The sequence below is a fragment of the Halichoerus grypus genome, chromosome 5 (genome assembly GCF_964656455.1).
Source record: "Halichoerus grypus chromosome 5, mHalGry1.hap1.1, whole genome shotgun sequence".
Lineage (NCBI taxonomy): Eukaryota > Metazoa > Chordata > Mammalia > Carnivora > Phocidae > Halichoerus > Halichoerus grypus.
In genome coordinates, this window is record NC_135716.1 from 162,444,775 (window position 1) to 162,453,657 (window position 8,883).

An 8,883-nucleotide genomic window follows, 5' to 3' on the forward strand; every position below is an offset into this window, starting at 1 on the left:
TCAAAACCTCAATGAGATACCACCTCACACCAGTCAGAATGGCTAAAATTAACAAGTCAGGAAACGACAGATGTTGGCGGGGATGCGGAGAAAGGGGAACCCTCCTACACTGTTGGTGGGAATGCAAGCTGGTGCAGCCACTCTGGAAAACAGTATGGAGGTTCCTCAAAAAGTTGAAAATAGAGCTACCATATGATCCAGCAATTGCACTACTGGGTATTTACCCCAAAGATACAAAAGTAGGGATCCGAAAGGGTACGTGCATCCCGATGTTTATAGCAGCAATGTCCACAATAGCCAAACTGTGGAAAGAGCCAAGATGTCCATCGACAGATGAATGGATAAAGAAGATGTGGTATATATATACAATGGAATATTATGCAGCCATCAAAAGGAATGAGATCTTGCCATTTGCAACGACGTGGATGGAACTGGAGGGTATTATGCTGAGCGAAATAAGTCAAACAGAGAAAGACATGTATCATATGACCTCACTGATATGAGGAATTCTTAATCTCAGGAAACAAACTGAGGGTTGCTGGAGTGGGGGGTGGGGTGGGAGGGATGGGGTGACTGGGTGATGGACACTGGGGAGGGTATGTGCTCTGGTAAGCGCTGTGAACTGTGCAAGACTGTTGAATCTCAGATCTGTACCTCTGAAACAAATAATGCAATATATGTTAAGAAAGAAAAAAAGAAGAAGAAGAATGTAGCAGGAGGGGAAGAATGAAGGGGGGGAAATCAGAGGGGGAGAAGAACCATGAGAGACGATGGACTCTGAAAAACAAACTGAGGGTTCTAGAGGGGAGGGGGATGGGAGGATGGGTTAGCCTGGTGATGGGTATTGGGGAGGGCACATTCTGCATGGAGCACTGGGTGTTATGCACAAACAATGAATCATGGAACACTATATCTAAAACTAATGATGTAATGTATGGGGATTAATATAACAATAAAAGAAATTGGAAAAAAAAAAAAGACATAGGGTGACAGAATGGATAAAAAGCAAGACCCATCTATATGTTGCCTACAAGAGACTCATTTCATTTCATAACTGAAGACACATATAGATGGACAATGAAGGAAAAGTATTTATCATGCAAATGGAAGTGAAAAGAGACCCAGGGTAGCAATACTTATATCAGACAAAATAGACTTTAAAACAAAGACTGTAACGGGCGCCTGGGTGGCTCAGTTGGTTGAGCGACTGCCTTCGGCTCAGGTCATGATCCTGGAGTTGCTGGATCGAGTCCCACATCGGGCTCCCTGCTCGGCGGGGAGTCTGCTTCGTCCTCTGACCCTATCCCCTCTCATGTGTTCTCTCTCTCTCATTCTCTCTCTCTCAAATAAATAAATAAAATCTTAAAAAAAAAAAAAAAAAAAAAAAAACAAAGACTGTAACAAGAGACAAAAAAGGACACTATATAATTATAAACAGAACAATCCAACAGGAAGCTATAACAATTGTAAATATTTATGCACCCAACATGGAAGCACCCAAATACATAAAGCAGCTAATAACAAACACAAAGGAAGTAACCAATAGTAATACCATATAGTAGGGGACTTTAATATCCCCCTTACATCAATGGATAGATCATCCAAACAGAAAATCAACAAGGAAACTATGGCTATGAATGACACATTGGACCAGGTGGATCTAACAGATGTATTCAGAAAATTCCATCCTAAAGCAGCAGAATACACATTCTTTTCAAGTTCACATGGAACATTCTCCAGAATAGATCACATATTAGGCCACAAAACAAGTCTCAACAAATTCAAAAACATTGAAGTCATACCAAGCATATTTTCCAACCACCACGCTGTGAAACTAGAGATCGACCACAAGAAAACATCTGGAAAGAACACAAATACATGGAGGTTAAATAACATGCTACATAAACAATGAATAGGTCAACCAAGAAATCAAAGAGGAAATCAAGAATACATCGAGACAAATGAAAATGAAAATACAATGGTCCCAAATCTTTGTAGCAAAAGTGGTTCTAAGAGGGAAGTTTATAGCAATGCAGGTCTACCACAAGAAGCAAGAAAAATCTCAAATAAATTGAGACCTGAAAGATGAGTGGGCATTAGCCAGGGGATGAAGGCAGAGAAGAGGAATCCATGAAGTAGGAACTGCTCACCTGTGTTGGAGGAATAGAAAGGGGGCCACCATGGCTGAAGTGTGGTAAATTAGGGGAACAGTGTGTGACAGAAGGCAAGTGTAAAATCATACACCTGGGGTGGGAAGCCAAGCGACATAGCCTGATGTATGTTGTAAGAAAATAACGTGCAACTATTGGGGCTCAGGTTGAAGAAGGCCAAAAGTAGAAGTAGGAATGCTCATTAGGAGGTGGCTGCCGTTGACCAGGCGGGGTGATGGTAGCCAGGACAAAGGAAGTAGCCATGGGAATGGAGAGCAACGGGTGGATTCAAGATGTCTTTTGGAGATTCGTTCCACATGATTTGGTGATTGGATGTAGAGGCAAGGGAAGGAGAACATTCAGAGGTGACTCTAATGTCTGACGAGCAACTTGGATGGATGACGCTATCTTTACTGGAATGAAAAAGGATGAGGTTGGAGGGCTAGGAGCAAGCTCAGGGGGAATCTGTGTAGACCTGCTGAGTCCCAGAGGAGATGCCAAGTAACTAGTTGTGCAGATCTGAGCTCAGAAGAGAGATTAGTGGCTGGACTAGTTGCATTAAGGATCAGAGGTGGTGGGTTCAAGGACAAATGTGGCTGGGCTGGAGTGGTCAGAGACTGCATGGCCATCCTGTGGTCGCCCGAGCCACCCCGGGTGATGACAAGACTGCCTGCCAGCCAGGGGAGGAGGTCCTCGGTGATTGCAGGGGCACGTCCAGGAGGTGGGGGCTGTTGCAGGCAGGGAGGGGCTATGGGAAGATACAGGTGAATGGCTCGAGCACCACAGGAACGGGCCTTCAAAAGACCTCCTGGTGGAGCATGGCCAAGAGTGCAAGCCCTGGAGCCAAACTGCCGGCCTGGAATCTGGGCTTTCCCATGGAACTAGCGGTGTGGCCTGGGATGGGTCATGAACCTGAACCCAGGTTGTAACTGACATTTGTAACTGACCTCTGGGCTCTGCTAATAGCAAGAGCACAGCAATGAGATGTCTGTGCCCTCTGTCCTGTCGTCCAGGAAGACCAGCCCCGTGGATCTGGTCACTGTCGGAGCAACTGCCAGGAAGAAGTCACATGAAAACATGTCAACAAGACCTAGAACTTCTCTTCCAGGGAGACAATGACTAATTCTCTCCCAGATCTCGTCTTTGTCCCAAAATGTACAGAATATCAGTGCATCCCAGCCACTACTCCAGCCTAACACTTCCTGCAGGAAGAAACGGTTTCCAGTGGGTTCTGATCGAAGCCATGTCAAATTCTGAAATACCACTCTCTCTCTCCCCCTCTACCAGCTTACAACCAGCATTTGAGGACAGCAGAGTCGAAAAGGCGAAAAGTTGCCTATGCCCCACTCAATAAAAATACAGAGTGCAAGTTGATAAAGGAATTTCAATCTTGAGCCACGAAGTCTCCTGGACATTACCGGAAGAGGTGGGTGGAGGAAGGGGGGGGAAATCCCCATAAAGACCCTCCAGCTCTCACCTCCTTGAGTACCAAGTGTGTCAGCTCTGTTCCTGAACCAGGAGGCAAATCAGAGGAGCCAGGCAAAATTCAGCCCTCTGGGAAACCTTCCTTTCTTTTCATCCATAATCATCCTTGTGTTATTTGGGCCCCAGATTCCTCAGATTTCCTAGCACAGAGACCCCAGGAGAAAATCAAAGCAGGTGTATGGAGAAGGCCAGCAGACCAATGAGCCACCTGTTATGGACAAAAGGCAATGGCTCACAAGTTTGTACATCCACCCATGTGTGAAGGACCATGGAACAGTGAAAGAAAGATGTCAGTCCAGCACAAGGGGCATGAGATCGTACAGCCTCATTGTGTACCCCTGATTCCCCCTCGCCCTTTCCTCCGTGCTTTGAGGGTCATGGAAGAGCCAGGAGAGCTCAAAACAAGTTTGTTTTTTCTTTCAATTTAATCAGTATAATTTATTAATTTATCAGGCCACTTTGTCCCAAAATAGGATTTAACTAGCCAAAAAATGAAATAATCACCAAAAAATGAAAATATGAAAATAATGAAATGAAAAATGAAAATAATAGAGGATAAGGAAGTGAAAACAAAGCCAGGCAAAATGAAGTCAGGGACTGGTGAGCAAATTGCAAACCAAAAAGGGCCTGCTCGGTTTTTAGAATTGGATCTTGAACCTCTGAGCCTCCTGGTGGCCAAACTTCATTCCATTTTCATTTCAGAGTCCCTAAGATCAATCACAAGTGTCTGGTCTTCGTAAGATATTAGTTGCTCAAAGAGAGTCCCTAGAGATCACATGCCCAGAATGTGCCAGAAGGGCTTAGTGTGACCTCCGGCCTGGCTAGGCCCACCTCCTCCCATCAATTTCTGGGCAACTTCAGGAGTGGGGTTGGGTTGGGGGCCACATGTGTATGGTCATGAACAAGCCTTTCCTTACTAGGTGCTGTCTGGGGTGGGGGCATTCTCCTGCCCTGCCCACCCCCTTCCCAGTGAAGTGTGCATGAGGGTTTCAGAGTAGCGGCTCACCACCACCACCATCCCTGGGCCCACCCTTGACCCTCATGCTCATCTCCACTCCTCTAAATATACAGAAGCTGCTCCATGCCCTGTGAATTCCCCAAAGTACTGAAGCCAAGACACATTGTACATGGGAGGAAGAAGAGGAGTCTCTTCCCCTGTGTGTCACAACTGTCACCTGGTACCACTCTTCAGAGGTGACAATGGCTCTGTCAGCCGCTGTCCGTGGCTCCTGTCCTGCTTGGGCTCATGTGATCCAGAACCAGCCTTACAGGCCCATGTGTTTCCTTACCCTTCCCTCCTGAGGCCCTCCCCCTCTAGGTGGCACAATTATGGGGCGTTTTCCAACAATGAAAATGTGAAAAACAAATGTGACTTCAGAAAGCATTATGTGATGTCAGATGGCAGACAGGCTCAGAATGATCAGCACATACCAAGACAATCCCTCACCGGACCGTGATTAGAAAATCGATGTCTGTGGGCGTCCGTATTCTGCCCATTCAGTGTGTTTAGGCAAAATTGTTTAACCGGATCCTGCCCTTGACCGGTCTGATGCTCTTGACTTAACTAAGTGGCTCTTAGACCAAAGCAGCCCTCAGCCTTGAGATGTGGGAGGACAGACGCACACTGAGAAGAGGGGCCTCTTAAGCTCTCTGCCTCTGCCTCCAGGCAGCCCACCGAGCTCAGGCTCCATCTAGGCTTCCTTCAGGGACAGGTGAGAGGGGCGCCACAGGGCAACGAGGCCCCCAGCCTGGGGCGGGGAAGTACAGTGAGGGCCACCACAAGTACATTTGGAGGTAATTCCAGATTTGCCTAGAGTCAGAGTGAGGGGAAAAAAGGTGCTACAGAGACGGTCGTGTCGATACGGATGTCAGGAGAGAGGCAGCAACCAGGAGCTGTGGGAAGACGTGGCTGCACCGCGAACTCCTAGGAGCCACCTGAACCCCACTGACCTCTGGCCTGGCCTTCCCTGACCTCCTGCCACCTGTCACTGACCTCTAGGGGCGGCCAGGGGCCGGGGCTCAGCCTCAGTGTCTGCTAAGAAGAGGGGAAGCTAAGGGACATCGAAAGGAGAGGTGGGATAAGGGGAGATAAGGGGCTGCTTCCAGTGACTGACGGTGACTGCAGGCAGGGGCCCCCGTCCAAAGGCTCCCGGTGCAGCCCGCCGGACATGCCCTTCCGAGGGACACTGTGGCTGGGGCACTGAGTCTGCAGGAGGTGGGACAGGCGCGCCTCGCTGGAGCTTTGGGAAGGAGGCTTGTTTGCGGGCCAGAGCGGGTCCGTGACGTGTGTGCCCCATGGCGGGGCTGAGGCCGAAGACCGCTGCAGGGGGTCCTGGCGGGGGAGGTGGGGTTGGAGGAGCAGGAGTCACTCAAGGAGGGCGGGCGGGCAGGAGACCGGCTCCGGGGAGGAGAGCCCAGGCCAGGAGACAGTCCTGAAGTCCTGGGCAAGTACACGGCACTGCAAATGCAAATGGAACAGTGAGGGGGGCCGATGCGCCAGCAGCCCTGGGCCAGGAGCTCGGACGGCAGCCTGGGGAGGGGGGCCTGCACCACGGCCGCACCCACTCCAGACACCGCTGCGCTCAGTGCTTCGAAGCTTTGGCACCCCCCTCCACACAGGGTGCCACCCTTCTCCCCAAAGCGACTGAACACAAGCCCCTTTTTGCAGCCTGGAGGCGGAGAGCTATCCCCCACCGGGGGCCCAGAACAGGATGAGGCAGGGGGAAGCCAGGGCCCCCAGAGGTCCTGACTGCCACATTTCTCAGCATGTGAGGACCCAAGCCGCCTTACACCCCTCCTCGCAGGAGGCTGAGGCGGCCATGACGGTGAGATCCCTGCTGGAGCCCAGGCCTAAAGAAGGTGGGTATCTAAATGCAGCCACAGCCCCCGTTCCCGGCGCTGACCCTCGGGCCTGCTGCCTCCGTGGAGTGAGAATCCTCTGAGTGTCTTCCGGTCACCCCAGAGGAGCCGATGCCCTTCTTGAGGGAGGGTACACAAGTCAAGTAAGGGGACACAGCTCACATGCGACACCCTGCCAGGGTCGCATTCGCCGCTTCGGTTTCCCATCACCAGGGGCTGAGCAGTGCACACACAGGCTGAGGCCCAGCCTGCAGAGTGGATCTGCTTCCCAAGGGCAGACCCGCGTTAACGAAGCTCAGAATGTGCCAGACCCAGGCATCCATTTATTGGAGCAGCGAAGACCTGCTGGAGGATGTCTGGGTGCCCCCGCAAAGCAATGGGGCAGGACCCAGACACAGAAGCCAACTGAACAAGAACTTCCTACAAAGGAAGGGTTGGTTATGCAGGGAGGAGGGTCCACCTGGGCCCCGTCTTCCCTCCTGGCCCACCCCGCCTGCGTTCTCAGGCTGAACCTGCTGTTGCAACAAAGGATCAGGGGTAATGAACACCCAACTATTCACTGGAAGCATGAGACACCAGCACACCTCCAAGAAGAGGGGTGCCAGTGACACGGGGGAGAGGGCTCAACTTGGCTTCCACAATGAAGGTTCCAGAAGACTTGGGACTATACTGAGAATTCAGGCATCGGCAGCTACGGAGAGTGTCCAAAAGATGACAGGAGTGTGCGGGGGGTGGTGGGAGCGGGGAGTGGTCTAGAGCTCCTTTGAGGAGAGTCTCACTCTCCCTTTGGTGCTTCTCAAGTTCTGCCCTAGGCCCAGTATTTCTAGGACTTGAACATACTCCCTTTCCTGTGGTTTAACTCCCATGCACACAGGTGACTCGCTAGTCCTGAGCTGTCCCCTAGCTTCAGGCCACACATCCAAACGCCTGCTGCAGTGCCACTCAGATGTCCCTCAGGCACCCGAAGTTCAAAATGTCCCGAACTAACCTTGTCATCTTCTGCCCTCCTGCATCTCCTCGTGTTCCCAGCTCTGGTGACATGCTCAGCCCGTCACCCAAGGCATTATCGCTTTCCTCTGCTGTCCCCAGTGCTGCTTCTGAAACCTCTCAAATCCATCTGTTCCCCTCCAAGGTACCCACTGCTCCAGTCCAGACCCTCACACTTAACTGGAATATTGTAGTAGCGTCCCTACTGCAGCACAGCCAAGCTCCGCTCGGACAGTGCACGTCCACGCCGCCCGCGGCCTGACGCCCGAGCCCCGCTCGGACAGTGCGCGTCCACGCCGCCCCCGGCCTGACGTCCAAGCTCCACTCCGCCATGAATGAGGTCGGGAAGCTGCCCCAGCACCCTGCCGTCTCAGCTCTCACCACTGCTCACCTCTCCGCTTACACCCGAACAGTCCTAAGCTGCTCTGGCGCCCGCCCGCACCCTAAGCCATGCTCTCACACCACCATGCCTCGGCCTGGAACTCCCTTCCCCTCAGCTCGCATGGCGCCCCGTGCCTCCTCTTGTTCCTGCAGATCTGCTGGTGCCAACCCAAGGCTCACCCCAACCCCGCCCCTCAGAGACCATGTGAGCCAGGAGAGGTAAACGGGGAAGGAGCTGACAGGCAGTGGCCCCGGGGATGCTGGTTATCGGGGAGCAGAGGAAGGGGTGGAGGACGGCTCTCACTCCGTGGGACTGCAGAGCACGCCACTGACTCCCTTGTGTGTGAGGAGAAACTGCCACGCTTCCCGTCACATCCACCATCTGATAGGTACTTCCCAAGCCCATGAAATAACCGGGGCCTGAGGGCCTCGCGGTATCACGGGCAGAGGTGTCAGGACAGGGATTTTCCTTTAAGATCCTCTGGAAACCAAAGTCCGTGGTCAGTATTTTTAAACCCTCCTAAGGAGAAACTCTTGAAGGCCAAAGTATGCACATCAGCAAGCCATCCTGGTGAGCCCTCCCGATTGGTGTGGAAGCACTGGGCAGGCCTGGCACGAGCTGGCTCCGGATAAAATTGTGCCACGCACCTGGGATGCAGGGCAGTGTTCAAAGTCCTCTCAGTAGGGATGCACCAACTCCTCCCGCCTCCCCTCTGCTCAGCTACCGCATGGCCATCAGGAACAAAGCTTCCACCAAGAGGAAAAGGGCCGGGGAGGCAAAAACACAGGCCCGGATTTCTGTAATGTTTAACATTCAATTCAGCCCAGTCTAACTCGAGGACTGACTCCTTGAGAAAAGGGAAATTCTTAAACCCTATTTCCTTCGTGGAAGTGGTATCCCGTGGGAAGAGGTACAATGTGGCTGAGAGTTCTCCCCAGTCTCGACCCCCTGTATCTCTCACCCATATTGTTGCAAAGAAGGAAATCCACATCAAGTACTTTAATACTAGCTCAGCCTTGC